The following is an 18,599-nucleotide window of genomic DNA, read 5'->3' as shown; positions in this document are numbered from 1 at the left end:
ATAAGTAGGCTTGTACCGCAAGAATTCAAACTAGTGCTATTTAGTTCATAGATTATTTGGAGTCAGGGGTGAGCAGCAAGGTGGCCAGGTTGGCAGAGGACACTAAATTATTCAGGAAATTCGAGGACTGTGAAGAGTACCAAAAAGGATCTCTTCAAACTGGTGACTAGGTAACAAAATGAATATCAGTTAAATAAAATATAAATTAGTAAGTAATTGGTATCCACAAAAAGCTGTACTTTAACTTCCCATACACATTGATGGGGTTTGAAGTGGTGGAAACTAACTAGAAAAGAATCCTTGGGGTCACAGTAAACAGCTCCATGAAAAACCTCCTCAACAGGAAATAGCAGTGAAAAGCAAATTTCATGTTACGGATTATTAGGGAAGGGAAGACAAATAGCCAGTATTGCAATACCATTTATCTTTTTTTATATTCTGCTCTTCCTCCATGGAGCTCAGAAAGACAACACACAGTTATTGGTACCTCTCATTTTGTCCTCACGACATCTGTCCCGTTACATATATTATGCCCAGAGATAATGATTGTTGCAGAGATCCAGTGAGCTGCATGATGGCCAAGTGGGGATTTGCATAGGAACATAGGAAGCTGCCTTATACAGAGTCAGACCATAGGCCCATCTAGTTCAGTATTGTCTACACTGACTAGCAGCAGCTCTCCAGGGTTTCAGACAGGGAATCTTTCCCAGCCCTACTTAGAGATGCCGGGGATTGACTTCCGGGAAGGGTGACTTCGCTTGTGCCTGCTTTTGAGACGGGCTCCCGCCTCAAAAGAAGCTTATTCAGATATAAATCAGTCAGAACATTTTTTTTTTTGACTGATGAAATTTCTCCCGGGCAGGGAGAAACGTAGAGATCAACCTCAAAAGCCTGTTTTTGTTGGGAGGACTGGATTTCATTAATTTATGAGAAAAGGTCCAGCCAGCAATGCCGGACGGACTTCCGAACAAGCTCTATCTGATTAATGCGATACGTTTATCTTTTCTTCAAAGAGAAAACGGACTAACAGGCAAGCACCCTTCTTTCTATTCTTTTTTTTACTTGGTTTAAATTGTTGCAGCAAAAAGAGATTTGTCAAATGAATCAGCTTTAAAGAATTTCTGGGTGAGCTATAACTCTTCTCTGTTATTCACGAAATTAACAGCTTATCTCTGTTTCTATTGCAAAAAGCTGTCCTGGAAGTGCATTCTAAAGATATAAACAGAAGAGGGATTTCTATTCCGAGGAACATTATATTGTCTGGGACTATTCTCTTTTTGGTCTATTTTATTTTGACGAATCTGCTTCTTCACGACGCCACTAACTGTTTTGATGCTGGGAACTAAATTTGTTTTGTATTCTTGAACATAGAGAGATAAGGCAGGCTGCTCTGTTTATACTGTGATGTCATCAAGCCTGGAATATTAACCCAATTGTTGCTGAAATAAGAAGTGGTTCTTCTTTATTTTTGTTTTGTTTTGTTTTCGTGGTTTTAAAAATGGCAATCAAGAAAGTGGCTAAGAATCTGGAAGTAATTATGTTTCAGAAAATAATGGATGAGATTGAGATAACGAAACAAACCCTGCGACAGGGCAGTAAGGAGCTGAAAATTGAACTGAGCAAAATGACGCAGGAGCTTAAAGAAATAGGGGATCCTGTGAGAGAGGAGAATGAGATCAGAGATGAGAAAAGAAAAAATAAAGGGAAGATACAAGCCCTGGAGATTGGAACAAATGTGGAATTGGAAAAAGATCTGGAGTTTATGGATATTAGAAATAAAATCTACTGTTTGGAATTTAACGTTATCTCTGAAGAAATTAATGAAGATATTAGAGATAAAGTTATCAATGGCTTGGATAATCTTCTGGACTGGAATGACGTGATGGAGCTTGATATAGAGAAAATATATGGCATTAACTGCAGCCATGTGACAATGGAAAAACTCTCAAGAGATGAGCCAGTGCATTTTGTAAAAAAGAAGAACAGAGATATGACTTTACAACAATATTTCAGCAACTTATTCAGAATTGATGGCAAGAAAATATTTGGGATAGAGGAAATTTCCATCAGACTCTTATTATATGACTATGGTTATGACAGCAAGATTATTATGGAATACTGATAATGGAAGATTGGACACTGAAATTACTGGACTTAACAGGACTATTGAAGATGGAAGATGGAATTAATATGGATAATGGAATAATGGCTATTGAAATTATTGGACCTAACAGATTTTGATGAGATGGATTAATCGATATGTTTATTTGGACTATGGTTATGACAATAAGATTATTATTATTATTAACGAGATGGATTAATCGACATGTTTATTTGGAGAAAAATTGATAGATATATTTCTTAAAGAATTGAAACCTCTCTTTGACTTTTTGTGGAAAGAATAAAGTAATGTTTATGAGATTTGATGATTAATTAAGATAACTACTGGAGGAAAGTGATTTTATAATATAATTTAAGAGACAGGATTGTTATATATTGTAGACCTATAACTGATTTGATCTGCGACAAATGGGAAGTCAACATTTTATTTTTTTGTTTAATCATTTTTGTTTTGTTTTTTGTCTTTGAATGTTTTATGATTTTGTTTTGTATGTTTTATGAAAATTTGAATAAAAATTATTGTAAAAAAAAAAAGAGATGCCGGGGATTGAACCAGGGACCTTCTGCATGCAAGGCAGATACTCTACCATTGAGCAATGGCCCTTACCCAAACCGGGGATTTGAACCAGGCTATTCCCATTCTAAGACTAGCCACTACACCAATGTAGTGCAACCCACATTTGGGTCCAGTTTTGGTTACGCCATCTCAAAAATAATATTGTAGAGCTGGAAAGAAGTACAGGAAAAGGCAACTAAGATGATCTAAGGAGCTGGAACACCTCCTTTACAAGGAAAGACTAAAACACTTAAGGCTTTTTAGTTGGAGAGAACAGAGAGATAACTAAGCAGGGTGGATGTGAGAAAAACTATGGCAGAGGTTTATAAAACTACGCATGAGTGTGGAGAAAATGGATAAGAATTTATCTCTCTGCCCTCTATAATACTAGAACGCCAGGTTAACCAATGAAATTGATTAGCAGTAGATTGTTAATTAATATACCGCTTAATGCCAAAATAGCCTTATGTGCAGTTTAATAAGCTTTGAAGCAGTTTAACAGGCTTCTAAGATTCCAGACAGACAAAATAATGCATAATTGCTATGTGGAATTCACTATCACAAGATATGGTAATGACTATTGCTCTTATGATAGTTTTAAAAGATCATTAGGCACATTTATGGAGGGTAGACTTATCAACAATTATTAGCTAGAATGACTAAATGGAATTTCCAATACAGAGGCAGTAGATGGGGAGAGCCTGCTTGGGGACTTCTCTTGGTCTGATCCAGCAGGTCTAAATGGATCCATTATCTGATCAAACAGGGCTCTTCTTATGAATCAGATTACTTAATGCTGAACTTGACATGGGTGCAAAGTTGTGCTATTTGAAGGGGTTTGTGTGAAGGCATCTTAGCCTGTCCAATGCTCAAGGTCATGACGCCAGAGATCTCCATTCTCTCAAGAGCTAGAAAAGATCATTAGACACCTCAAGTTATATTAACTTGAGTCTCATGTTAAATAGGCAGTTTATAGAACAAGTCTAAGCACGTTTACTTGGAAGCAAGTCCCACTCTGTTCAAGAGCTTACTCCATAGTTAAGCGTGTTTAGGACTGCAGTCATGCATTTTTTAAAGTCAGGCATTCACTGAAGAACAACCTAGGAGCTACAGTTTTCTAACAACAATCCTTTGTTACATTACCAGGTGCAGGGAGCAGGGAAGCAAGGGTCAATTCCCATATCCATCTCTGAGTTGGTAGGTGTTGCATGGACCAGGCTACGGCTTGTAGGCACACTTGTGAAGACTGATGGCAGAAGAAGAACTCTGAACGCTGCTGTGAGGACATATCCCTGCTACCCAATATCTGTTTAACAGGAGATGCCTGGAATTAAATTTGGATCCTTCTGTATGTGTGTGCTGTATCATCCAGCTATGGGCCCTCCATAAAGTCATTCTAGCAGCAGCATGCTTAGAACCAGATTCAGCATGAGCCTTCAAGCCTTCCAAAGGCAACCTCCATGTGGCACTGGCAGCTGGAACTAAGCAAGTGCTAGGGATACCAACCTAGAGAATAGATGCCTGAAAAGTCTCTTGCTGACAGGTGGGTCATATATTATGAAATACATCACTGTGACCCTACAACACCAATATTGCAACAGTTGCAGTAGTTACTAGTGCATTCCAGACCTAATTCAAACTGCTGGCATGGACCTATAAGGCCCTAAATGTTTGGAATCAGGGTATTTAAAGGACTACCTTCACCTGTATCACCTTGCCCATGCTTTGAGATCAGCTTTGGAAGGTCTGATCCTGTGCATACTGGTGAGAGCTATCACACAGGTGTCCACAATGGAGAGGGTCTACTCAGCAGTAGCCCCATGTTTGTGGAACTTTTTTCCAACTGAGAAACACCTGGCCCCATCTTTACAGGCCTTCAAACAGGTCTTAAAGACTTGAGATGCCCTTTTCTAAAATATACTATGTTGCTGCTGTCCAAATTAGAGCTGAAATACTTGAATTCTTTTATCTGATCTTAATGATATTATGCTCGATGTTCTTATTGCTGTTTTGTTGTTATGGAGTCCTACTGCTGTTTTAATATTTTGTTTTTTGCTGTTATTGCTGGTGTATATTTTATACTTACCTTTGGAGAGCCAGTACTGTATAGTGGTTAGTGTTGGACAACAAAGTAGTTTAAATCTGCACTCAACCATGAAGCTAAGTTACCTCACAAGGATTTTGAAATGATAAAATGGAGGTGTGTATACACACTGCCTTCAGCCCCTCGGAGGAAAGGCAGGGCATAAAATGCAGTTTATACATAAATTATGCATTTTGTTATTAGTTTTATAAACTGCTCACATTGTATGTACAGAAAACCAATGGTAAATATAAACCAGAAATAATACAGTTAAATTATGTCATGCTATATGTTGGAGGACACCTAAAAGTAAGCCTAAATAAATTAATTACAATCCATTTCTAACTAAAATGCTTTTCCCAATGACCCTATAATACAATATATCAGGCAAACATGGTGGCTGTCTTCAGGTATAAGCAGGGCTGAGGAACATGTGGCCCTCCAGATGTTGCTGGACTCTAACTCCAATCATTCCTGCCTGTTGGTCATGCTGGCCGGCATTGATGGGGGTTGGAATCCATCATCATCTGGAGGGCCACAGGTTCCTCAGCACTGCAACAGATTATAAATTACCTCTTTAAAAGCACATACAAGCTCTTTTCTAGATCAGATGGAAATATTGCAGAGTATCTACACACATGCACACACAAAGTTTTCTCTTTTTTCCTTCAAAGTCTGCATTGAACTGACCAACATCATCAGCACATGGATATTTTTGAAATAATTATGTTCAGTTACACCATCAATTATCTAATGCCACCAATAACGAGCAACCTTATTTTCCAGCATGCCAAAAAGCACCAAGCAAGATTAAAGGAAAATGAGATCGTGCTGACTTTAGATTGCAGTCTATAGTAGGAAGAGGATGGAAATGAGCCATTACTACAGCCCTCAGTTCAGAGTGCCCTCCCCTCTGCTTAAATTTATTACTACTTTCCCTCCCTATAATTTGGGCAGAAAAAAAATGTGCCTGTCTCAGTTGTTCCACTTCAGAATCTTGCGCTGGAAATTTAAAGCTTCTCAAAAAATTATGGAACATTTCATAGCTACATCCAATAACAAAGCCCTGTGGTGATGCAAACACCACTGTTGCTGTTTTCTAGACAACAGCATTTTTTCCATTTGTTACAATATACAAATGCAATATTTTGCGGGGTGGGTAAAATGCTGTACAGCCCTTTACAGCCATACAATCCCAGCCCCTTTTATGGCAGTTAATTAATCCCACGCTATAGATGAGAGCCTAAGGCTAAGGATTACTCAAAACACTGTGATGTACCTGGGGGCAGAAATGGTACAAAGAAGCTAGATGAGCACTTGCTGCCCTTAATACCGCAAAAAACAGTGGCTTGAGGCAGGTCATCTCACTCTACCAAATGGTAAGGATGGCTGTGGCTGAGCCTGAAAGGTAAGCAATTCAGTTGTGCAAAATGAGACCACTTTTGATGCAGGCCTCCCACTGTTCTGTGAACTACAGTAGCTTCTGGTGATGGTAGAAGAAATGGGTGCATCAGTGTACATGAGGAGGGAGTGCAGGAAGTGCTGTAGGTCTGTGGTAGAGCATAGAGAAGGCCCCAGGTTCAACCCTGGCATCTCCAAGTAGGGCTCAGGAGTGTCTCCTGTCTAACATCCTGGAGAACCTCTGCCAGTCAGTGCAGACAATACTAAGCTATATGGACCAGTGGTCTGACTCTGTATAAGGCAGCTTCTAATGTTCCCATGTATAGGCTATTTGAGAGGAGGTAAAAATGGCATTGCGCAATGTGTTCCTCCATCACTCCCAGGATGTGTAACTTGTTTTTCTTTCCATGTGAAATTGGGGGGTTGTTATACAACCATTTCATTTTTAAAAACTAGGAATTCTGCTTCAGTATTTTCCTGTGGCTCGCTCCCAATTGACACATGCAGTCCTCCCATATTTTTTTATTTTGAAACCAGCAGACTTTGAATTACCCCTAATTTTTACACAAAAGTTCATTAAGGTCCCTACCAAGCATTTCCCTTAACAAGTTAAACGGAGAGAAGGATTATTTCCATGCAAGTACTTAGTCATCAAGGATAAAATAATCTAATCATTTATGTTCCACTGTAAGATAACAGAGAAAGCAAGAAAAAACACCTTACAGAAAATTGTGATAAAAAAGCTAATTTGACTTAATCCTCAAAATAGGGTTAAAATTAATGAAACTAAGTCATGTTGTAGTAATATCAAACAGACCTGAGTCCCCTTTATCTGCTCTTTAAAACGGAAAGGCAACTTCAGCAGCTTTTATGCCAGGAAAGTTTTATCTGCATTCCTAGGAACACCGAAACTGTGGACAAAAAGGGAGGAGGATGCCCCTCTCCATAGTGGTGACCCACACACAAGTCCTTTTAACCAAGCCTATCGACTTGGTAGTAAGAGGGTCCTTTCAGTTCTTTGATGTGGCGAAAACAAGAATCCTGTGGCATTTTGAAATCAGTGCTTTCAGATAGCCCTTTCAACGACAAACTTATGGCTTTTGCCAATGTCCCCCTTTCTTTACTGTTAAAATATCCGTGCGTGCGTGCCTCGGTGTACAAAAGAAATCCACTTTTGCAAATGATCCATCTTCAACCAAGCCAAAATACCCACAATTCTCCATAAAGCCTAACAGATACCCCAAAAAATCGATTCCACAATATGGTTCCACAGGATTCTGCTACCTCAAATTCACACCGAGATTTGGATAGGGGAATCCGACCTTCTTCCGTTTTAATCTTACTCCTCTCAGCCAGCCTAGAGACTATACCATTAGTCACTATGGCCAGCAGTGTTGCAGTTGGGCAACGTTAAAACTCTGGCCTTAATGATCTTACGGGGGAGGTGCTCTTTAGATATTAATAGATATTACTTCACATACTTCAAAATGTGGTACGCTACGCTTGGGGGAGGGGAGCAGGGGACCCAGCATCTGCCCCAAAGCCCTGCCGGGATCACTAATGATATGGAGTTAACATCCCCACAGCCCAAAGCAACACTATCCCATTTGCACAGGCAGTTCCCCCCCCCGGTGGAATCTTTTCAGTGTCCCCAGGACACAACCCCCCCAATAGTAAGAAGTTGATACACGAAGCCAACCCCCCCCCCAAAAAAACCCTAGCATGGGAGGAGTAGCTTCGCTCCAGCCCCAACGCGCCTACCTTGCTCAATGGCAGTAGCCGGGCTGTCCCCCCATCTGCCTTCCGCTTTCATCTTGGAAACCGCCAGTCTCAGCCTGGCGCCGGCAGCAACTACAAAACCAACCTCTGGTCGCATAGTTCTCTTGGACGCCCCCCCCTCCGGTCGTTCCTCCCTTTTGTTAGCAGAGTTCTTCACAGTTTTAAAGGATTTCCCTCCTCTTTCTCTGCAAACTCTCTCCTCCCCTCTGCTCCATAAGGATCAGTTTCCACGCCAACTCTTTCCACCGATTCTTGCCCCAGTTCTCTTTTCTTCCTCGCGCTGGTGTCCCCTCACCCAAATCATCCGTTCTTTTTCCCCCGACCCCCCACCCCCAGCCACTTCTTTTCCTGATTTTGTGGCGGTCCTTCCCTCTCTCTTCAAACCTTTTGGGGCTAATACCACCCCCTTTCCTCTCCCCGCTCTTTTCTTTTCTCCTCCTCCTCTTGTGTCTTCCCACCCTTTCCTAGCCTGACCCATCCTGGATCCCTTCCAGTGAGCTAATCGGCAGCTGACTGAAGAACAGGCCCGGTTGCCATGGCAACCCAGAATACTTGAGTGGGGGGGACAGAAGGACTGTAAACAGGACCTTATGTTGGACAACATTAGGGAAGGGTGTATGGGGATAGAAGTGTAGAAAGGGGTTAACCTTTTCCATTCTTACTTTTTGCCCATAAAAATCCCTCCTATTTAACATGCGTCTCACCACCCAAAAAGTTCGTTTTCAAAGTTACCCGGCTGACTTTTATCAAAATAAATATTTCCCCTCCTACTAAGGGCCTGTGCTCTAGAACACTTATCCACAGATTATTTACCTTGAAAATGCTGCAGCTGCCTACAGGTGAAGAGGAGGATTGAAATAATCCATTACACCAGGAAATGTTTACATATGGAGTAATTGTGGTTGCACAGAAATGGAGGCATGCGGGGGGGGGGGGGGAGGTGAGGAGAAATGAGGAGCACCTTGCCCTGGACATACTGGACAAGCACAGTGGTGGTTTACAGGGAAGAGATTTCAAGAGTGATCCACGCTTGATATACTCCAGATCCCTTCCTGGGTAAGAGAGATTGGATTACCATTTACTAAGCTGTCATTTATCAAAAGGTGTATATAACCATTTGGGAAGCAGGTCATAAAATCCTGCCAAGGGATGAGGAGACTGCATCTCCATATTGCTGATTAGGTGTGGACAGGCAGTTAAAACTGGGAATATGATACAATTTATGTGGTTGTATTACAAAACTTTGAGAGAATATAGATTATATTATTTTATAACACACACACACCACATTTTGGGTCACATCATAAAACATCAATGCAGTATAAAAATGAGCAGTGTAATGGGTAGCCATGTAGGTCTACCTCAGTGGTAGAGCTCATGCCTTGGATGCAAAAGGTCCCAGGTATTTATTTCCAAGTAGGACTGGGAAAGGCTTCTGTCTGAAACTGCTGCTGCCAGTGTTGGACTACGACCTGGGAGACCATGGTTCGAATCCCCACACAGCCATGAAGCTCACTGGGTGACCTTGGGCCAGTCACTGCCTCTCAGCCTCATGAAAACCCTATTCATAAGGTTGCCATAAGTCGTAATCGACTTGAAGGCAGTACATTTACATTTAGATAGACCAATGGTCTGACGTGGTATTAGGTAGCTTTGAACTGCAGCCAGAAGTAGCACCTTAAAATCTTAAAATTAATTATTGGATTAACTTTCTGGAATCAGTAGGATAATATTTTAATTTCCCGGAACACTCTGTTGCCAACTTGAACAAATGAACTTCAAAAGGGAGACTTCAGCATGAAACTATCAAAGTACAATTTATCAAAAATGTTTAGTTCTAACACTTGTGTCTTGAATCCTGATAACTATTTCCTGCCTCACTAATTAATTAATACTTTAACAATTTTAGCATACTTGTGTTATTATCAAATATTGCAGCCATGGATGGTCATTTTAAGATAATTGTCACAGACTATATTTTTTACATTTCATTTCAATGTGATCTCACAGTTTACATTTCTCTCCCTTTCTACGCTCATGTGTATATACATCTGACAGCTGGGGATGATAATTTATGTATTTAATGAAGTGGACTCTGGTCTATAAAAGCTATTGCCATAATACATTTATTAAGTCTTGAAAGGATCACAATACTTTTTTTCCTCCTTTGGTTCTACCCTCCCCCCAGTTATAGTGTTCTTTACCACTTATTTGTGATTTTAGAATTTATATTGCTTGAATTTCAAGACAATCACTGAGTGTATGTTCAGACATAAACAATTTCACAACTACCATCAATTCATCCATTCTCATCACCACCTATTTAACTACTCACTTCATTTCCCCTTAATACAATCAGTTTACATGCACATACCAATTATCTATAATTGATCAGAAATATAAACTGTAAAATTCATCAATTCATAAGAACATAAGAAAAGCCTGCTGGCTCAGGCCAGTGGCCCATCTAGCCCAGCATCCTATTCTCACAGTGGCCAACCAGATGCCTATTATGGGAAGCCTATAAACAGGACCTAAGCACAACAGCACCCTCCCCTTCTGCAGTTTCCCACAACTGGCATTCAAAAGCATCCTGCCTCCAACAGTGGAGGTATTTCTTCTGCATTTCTTCTTCACTCCTTCCTTCCCTAAACCTAGGCTTTTGGTATGGAAACAATTGGCTAGGGATGACGCTGTCCTAAGCCAATTTTCACAAACTGAAGAAAGCAGCATCCAAAGCACCACCACTGTTACTGTACATCTGCTGTGGTTTAATTATGTATAAAACCTCAAATAAGGTTCTATCACTGCCACCTACTGGGCTAGGAACTAGTCACAACTAGAGTTGCCAAGTCTGGCTGTGGAAATTCCTGAAGTTTTTTTTTCAAACTGAGATCGAATTTCTACATGTTGCTTTATCAGTCTAAATTTACAGACCCAATTTCACCTCTTTAATTCGCCTTTACTGTTTAACCCAAACTTAGAAAACCAGACCTTTTGAGGCCAGATAGCACACCCTTTTTATTTTATATTATATTTTTGTGTGTATTTTCTTCTCTCAGTGTGCTCTGTTTTCTTGCTGCATACCATTTTGTTGTCATTCCATAAAAAATGCAAAAAAACTTTAAAATAAAGGCTTAAAAAAAAAGAACAGTAAACCCCGGCGAGAGTCTCTAAACACAACCACTAGCAGAGGCCATTCCTGTCAACCTCTTAAACTTAATCCTCCCTTTTTGCAGTTAGGTGGCCAACATGACACCTTCATACTAAAATACTTGAAATGTAATAATATTTTTACCTCAAAGCTGTGTTGGCTTGTCCTCAGCTTCCTGCCTTTTAAATTTATATTTGAGCTGGCCTCTTCCTGTTTTTTGCAGATCCAGGTTCTTCTTTTAAAGTCTAGAAACTCTGCACAGGTCATATTACTCTTGTACCAGTCCTTCCTGATCTTCCTTTTAACAACATCTTTAATTTCCATTCACCCCAAATCAAATGTAGATTGATATACCCAGTATTGTACTGGCAAATTCAGAAGTACAGAGTCTCTTCATGATAGTCACAGCCACACTCCCTTCTAAGATTATAGAATAATCTGCCTAGGTTTGAATACTGCTTTCTGCTTCTCGGTCACCGTCACTATTAGACTGTCCTTTCTCACTATCAGATATATTGCTTGAATTACTGAATTCAGTGTCTACACATTTATCTCCTGTGCTATCAAACTGCTTTATGATGTAGATGGGATGCTATAATTAGGATTTACACTCTCTTCTGCTGCAGTTACAGAATTCTCATTCTCCACAACTTGGCTTGGCTTTCTGAAGTAGGAACTCATAAAGGCTTGCTAGCAATTGACACTCCTTGGGACTCTTCTCAGTGGCTAACATTTATTTATTTATTTATTGCATTTGTATACCGCCCCATAGCCAAAGCTCTCTGGGCGGTTTACAACAATTAAAAGCATTAAAAATAAATATACAAATTTAAAAACACATTTTTAAAAAGCAATTTAAAACACATGCTAAAATATCTGGGAGAAGAGGAAAATCTTGACCTGGCACTGAAAAGATAACAGTGTTGGTGCCAGGCACACCTCGTGAGGATGATCATTCCACAATTTGGGGGCCACCACTGAGAAGGCCCTCTCCCTTGTTGCCATCCACCGAGCTTCCCTCAGAGTAGGCACCCGGAGTTGGCCCTTTGCATAGTGTACGGGTGGGTTTGTGTCTCCCCTTTCATGCTGATTGGCTCATAGGATGCTGGAGACATAGGAATTCTGCTGGGACCTGGCTCCCAAAATAATAAGGAATCTAAGACACACACACACAGAACCCCGGATGACTATAACCCTGGATATATCTCTGAATTATTTCATTGCCACAATTCCTATACAAGCTGGAAAAAACACAGACATATACCCAGTTCAAATGACATAAAGCAGACTGGAGACTTTTAAACGGAGGGATGATTTTGTTAACATCTTTTGTGAATATTAACACTATATTTCTCTTCTGAACTCTGCTTCACAAAGAATTAATGTTGGAGGCAGTTTTGAACAATTGCTACATTTTTATTTTAAAAAAATTAAAAAAACAGGAGCAGCAAAATCAGGACCAACCTGAAATCTGTTTTGCTCCTAGCAGAATCTAATTGACAGCACAATTATGTTTGTCTAGTTTACCTTTAACCCAGGGGTAGCCAATGTGGTGCCCTCCAGATGTTGGACTACAGCTCCCATCAACCCCACAAGCATGGCCAAGGATGAAGGACAATGGGAGTTATAGTCCAACAACATCTGGAACATAGGAAGCTGCCTTATACCAAGTCAGAGCATTGGTCTATCTAGCTTAGTACTATCTACACTGACTGGAAGTGGCTCTCCAGGATTTCAGGCAGGAGTCTCTCCCATCCCTACCTGGAGTTGCCGGGGATTGAACTTGGGAACTTCTGCATGCAAGGCATATGCTCTACTACTAAGCTGTATCCCTTCACCATATGGAGGGAGTCACATTGACTGTGTTTTAACCAAAACTAGAGGACAGAACTATTACAGAATAATGGAAGAGGGTATATACGAGGCAGAACAGAGCTTTTGGGATAAGGCTCACTTAAAGATCCACAGTGTGAGAACTGGGATCCAACAAGTATGTCTCTAATTTTTCATCTGTGAAATGTTGGAGAGTATGGGCATGATCAAGAGGGATTTTTTTCCTTGCACAAATCCCATCGAAACAATAGTAAACCCAGTGCCATCAAGGCAGGACTTTGGGGCAAAAGTCCAGAGCCCCAGTTAACAGAATGAGCACCGAACCCCCTAAATGCAGCAGGGCTGGCTTTCTACATTTTGAAGTAATACACATTACCTTTTAAAGACCCCCCCCTTCCCACACCCCAATAAGAGTCTAAACTGAGCAAAGCAGGGGAATTCCCATTCCTGGCATAGGACACATTTCTGGTGGATTGTGCTCATCATATTGCTGGAACACAATGGCATTTCTCCAGGCCTATATGAATTCAAGCTCTGTGCGAGAGCATTCAAGATCCATTTTACAGAGCAGCTTCAAAGAGTCCACACATCACAGACAAAGACCCCATTGTGCCTGATAATATGGAGTATAGTTTTCACCCTAAGGGCCTTTGTGCTTTGCAAAAGGAACATCAACTAGCCTTTGACACAACACCGAAATGAGCTCTTTAGGAAAGCATTTTCTCCCTTTACATTTTGGTGGGGAGTTAAGCATACGAATGTCAGTCTTCCTCTTTATGGTGAACATACAGATACTAACTCCAGGCAATGATCATAAGTCCATATTGTCCATGGTGAGTTGTTTCTAATTTTTAATACCATATAAGCTTGTTATGGGCTATTTATGCCAGATAGGTGGAGAGCATAATGGTTAAGATGGGTTCATAACTGTACCATCAAAACAAACCTAGCGTGGTAGTCAACTAAGTCCTACTCAGAGTAGACTCATTGGAAATTAATGAACCTAAATTAATTGTGTCCATTACCTTCAATGGATTTACTCTGAGTAGGATTAGCATTGCACACCACCCTTAAAATTCTATCCAATGTTCCATACTTAGAGATATACAATTTTGAAAATATGACAAAACAATTTTTCCAGGGTTTTTTTTGAAATTTTTGGGCAAATGGGAAAATATACAATATTAATTTTTTAGCACCCTTTACAGATTGAAAGCCACTTTGTTACTATGTTCCTAGAATATATATAACTTGGTTTGCCCATATAATTATCATGTTCAGTATGTTAAAAGTATGATTGATTCAGAAAGTAATTACAAATTGAAATTACTTTTTAAATTTTGGGTTTTACAAATTGAGCTACATGCTGCTGAACTGTAAGGAACCTAGCACCTCTTTGGTTTTGCCAGATTATGAAGAGCAGGCAAAAACATTAAGAACAGAAGACATCATCAACATTTTATTTATTTGTTTATTTGATTTATATCCTGCCCTTCCTCCCCAAAGAGCCTAAGGCAGCAAACATAGAAGCAATAAAACATCTGAAAACATATTTAAACAAGCAAAACAAAGAAAATTATTATGTATTATGAAAAATACTATGTCTCCTCCCGTCCTCCGCAATGCCAAGCAGACATAAACCATTCATTTCCATAGGAAAAAACTAAATGAAAGAGGGGGTGGGGGAACCAAGACTCAATGAATACTATATGAAATTTAATCAGTCTCATTTTCTGAGCGATTGCTATCAGTTTCTGCTTCTTTGTGTTGCTCTGTACTTTCTCCCACTCCCACTCCTTTGAGCTCTAGTCAAGAGGACAGGAATTGATTATCCAAAAAGAGGAAGCCCACAAGCACTGGGCTCTTGTGGCAATGGCAGTGCCTCTTAGAGGCAGAAATGCATCTTGCTCTTGCATTTGAGAGTTGTTCTCTACATGTACAACTCTGGATTTGTTTGTCCTCAGTGTACAGTATTGTAACGATCTGATACTGTACATAGTCTTACTTGAAAGCCTTCCTGTTACTTGGTTTTTGAAATAATTTTGAGGGAGTAAATATATGGACACCTTGTCTTCAACATTTTATTCATAATTCTACATATTTTGAAAATGATTTTTAAAAATTTCCCCCATTATTTTGGAAAACACACACACACACACACACACACACACACACACACAAAGGCTTTGGGAAAAACATAAAAACTCCTCACCCTGGAATGTTTTCATTTCCCCCCAGGGCCTTCACATCTCTATCCACGCATGTAGTGCCACTGGCACAATGGGACTTCCATTCCATTCTCCCTCCATGTGCCCTTCAAATCTGCTCCAGACGGTTCCACAATCCTCTGGAGATGATCTTGAGAGTGCATGAAGGGCCGGAAGGGGTAGAAGAGGAAGGGGAAGCTCTATTATATGCATGGAAGTCCATTGCACCAGTAGAGTTTGCAGCAGTGGATGTTGAACCATGGGATGGGTGGGTGGAAAATAATGCAAAATCATAGTAGAGAAATACCTTTATTAACAATACCAATAGTTGGCAATACTGACAAAAATGTCACAAAATGGAACTTGAAGAACTCAAAAACTCACTTTCTGTTTTGCAAACATTTTAGTTGATCCTAATAAAGGTTTTAATCCCTACTGTGATTTCCATGGCTTATATTTACCTTGAAATCCATCATATATGCAGGGAGTACAGCTGATTTTTTTTTTTTAGAAAGTCAGATCGTAAAATAGCAGAAGTGCCCACAATATACAGAATTGTAGTTTCAGAGGACAGAATGCTGGATTTGTTTTTCAGATAGCTGAAGGTAGATGGAAAAGTAGACTGTATATTTAAACTATGGAACTTGTTGCCACAATATATGGTGATAAGCACCAATGTATATGATTTTAAAAGGGGATTTAGACAAATTTATGCAGGACAAAGCTAGCAATGGCTGCTAGTCATAGCGGCATAATAGAGGCAAGTCAAAAATTTCTCAAAAGGATATTTCCTGAGAACCCCCATGCCCTGAAAAAGGCCATGTTTGCAGAATTTTCTTCAAATATTCACCACCATTTTTTTGGTGGCTGCTGCCATTACCACCACCATCACCGCCACTCCAGAATGATGCAAAATTGTGGCTGTCAATACAGTTGCTGATGCCATTGACCTTTGCAGCTGCAAAACAAAAACAAATCAAGTGAAAAGAAGTTGTGTTACTGCTAATAGCAGGGGCAGCTGATGGCTCCATGTCAGTGGAGCAGTGGAATCCATTCTGAGTTTTAGTCTGAACTTTCAAGGAGCTGTCTAAGGTGCTTCAGGTGCCCCACGGACATGGAGCCACCAGCTGCCACTGGCTAATGGTGAATGCATCTGAATCAGTCACTGGGAACCACAGCAGGAAAGAGACGTTGCTCTCATGTCCTGCTTGTGGGCTTCCAATAAGCATCCGTTTGACCACTGTAGGAAACTGGATAGGTCTTTGGTCTGATCAAGCAGGGCTCTTATGTTTTTAATACTACATTCTTTCTACTGTGGCATCCACATGTAGCGGACATCTTCCAAAGTGATTTGACTTGTAGGCTCATTATTTTACAAACAGTTTTAGGAAAGGCAAACCATCTGACATTTGATAAATGGATGCCACTGGGAATCATTATGAAGGGCAATATATTATTTTGATCTGGCTTCTCAGTTATGACTCACTGGAGTGGAGTCAGAAAATATTCCTTTGTCTGAGGCATTAAGGATTTATTACATGTCTGTAGCTGTCATCCCTTCCCAGTTTATTTTTCAAATGTCTGTTAGTATAAGGCAGCCTTTGGCATCTTGATGTTCTTCAGATGTTTTGGATTACAGCTCCCATCAGCCCCAGGCAGCAGCAGGCTGGGGATGATGAGAGTTGTAGCCCAAAACATCTGGAGGGCACCAGGTTGGTGAAGACTGCTATAAGGATACCAATGGGATTGCCATTACAGTCAGATGGGGGGTTGGGAAGGTCTCAATAAAAGTTCCTTTTACATTAGATGGGGTCAGATTGACCTTTGGAGGTCTAACCAATCACAATACAGTAGTTCAGTATATGGAAACAAAAGGCATCCTACTATTAAAAAGGCTACAAAGACTTCCACCTAGAGGCCATCCTACCTTATTGCATAACAGTGAATTTTAAAAGCACAAGTCTGCACTGACATGAGGAATGAAATTGCTACTGATGAAGGGAAGATACCCAAACTGGGCCCCAATTTTCCCTACATGGCCAGATTTGACTCAGAGGCTGGGAGGGGAATAGGAATCTCCCAACAACTCTTAGCAACCTTAACAAACTACAGTTCCCAGGATTCTGTGGGGGAAGCTATGGCTGTTAGCGGTATGACACATCTTTAAGTGTATAGTGCAGATTCGGGTTGCTGCCTCACTTTGAAATTTACAGGTACAGGATTGCTTTATCCAACTGAATTCAATGGGATTTATTAGTCCCAAGGTAAGCCTCCACATGATGGCAGCAAGAAAACTCTCTCTTATATACACACCATACATTTAAAGCACACTATTTTCCCCAAAGAATCCTGGGAACTGTAGTTTTTTATTTTTTAAAAAGGTACTAGAAACCGTAGCTCTGGGAGAGGTAAACTACACTCCCTAGGAATATTTAAGGGGACTCATGTGCTTCAAATATGCTTTAAATGTATGTACTTCTCTGACCCACCCCCCAGTTGTATTTACATGCAGAAAATCAGTCACATTCAACTTAAGGGGGGGGGGTTAAACACAGGACCAAATGCAAACCAAACACCCAATCAATGAAGGAAATATAAAATAATCTTCAAGCACAATGTAACAGGTGCTCAAAGATACCCAAAGCATTTTGCTTGAATATGAGTAACTTTACTGGAGGAATTTAAAAGCCTTACCACACACCCCAGAAAGTACTGCAGACAACACAAGCTGCAATGGATGAGAACGCTCCTCTCCTCTAAGCACCAGCTGCTGAAACTTACTACCATCATAAACACATCTCACTAACACTCCTCCCTTGTAACTGACGTCTCTTCTCAAGCGAGTCAGTAACGCCCATTCAAATTATAGCTGTCTTTTAAATATATCCCTATGCAACACGTGGAGGATAGCTAGCTGATTGAGAATTGGTATAATCATCAATCAGTGTTACTACAGTTGAATGAAAATCTGGCTAAAAGAACATTTATGAACTATGTGGCTATTTGCCACACCAATAATTGGTGATAATACAATTCCCTAGCAGGGATGTAGTTGTCTGGGGTCTCAGGCGTCTTACACTCCTTACTTTTTTAGGAGCTGGGTACTTATGTCTCCAGAATCCTACAAGTCAATCAGCATGAAAGGGGAGTGTGTTGGCCACTGAGAAGAGTCTTCTAACATGCTTCATTGTCCTTTCTGGTTGATTGAAGCCAATCAGAGTGAAGGAGGTGAGTCAGCCACTGAGAAGACTCTCCTCAGTAGCTAACACACTCCCCTTTCATGCTTATTGGCTCCTAGGGACGTCTGCTGTGGTAGGAGAAGGCATCAAAAAGGACCTCATTCTCAACAGCAAACAAAAAAAGGAGGGAATGTAGCTGTGACTTATCATGAAAAGACTCTGCACTTCTGAATTTGCCTCTACACTACTACTCCCTAGTTTGTTGTGCTAATATAAAATACAGGCA

This window comes from Rhineura floridana, chromosome 8 (genome assembly GCF_030035675.1).
Source record: "Rhineura floridana isolate rRhiFlo1 chromosome 8, rRhiFlo1.hap2, whole genome shotgun sequence".
Lineage (NCBI taxonomy): Eukaryota > Metazoa > Chordata > Lepidosauria > Squamata > Rhineuridae > Rhineura > Rhineura floridana.
Note: the sequence above shows the minus strand (reverse complement) of the source record.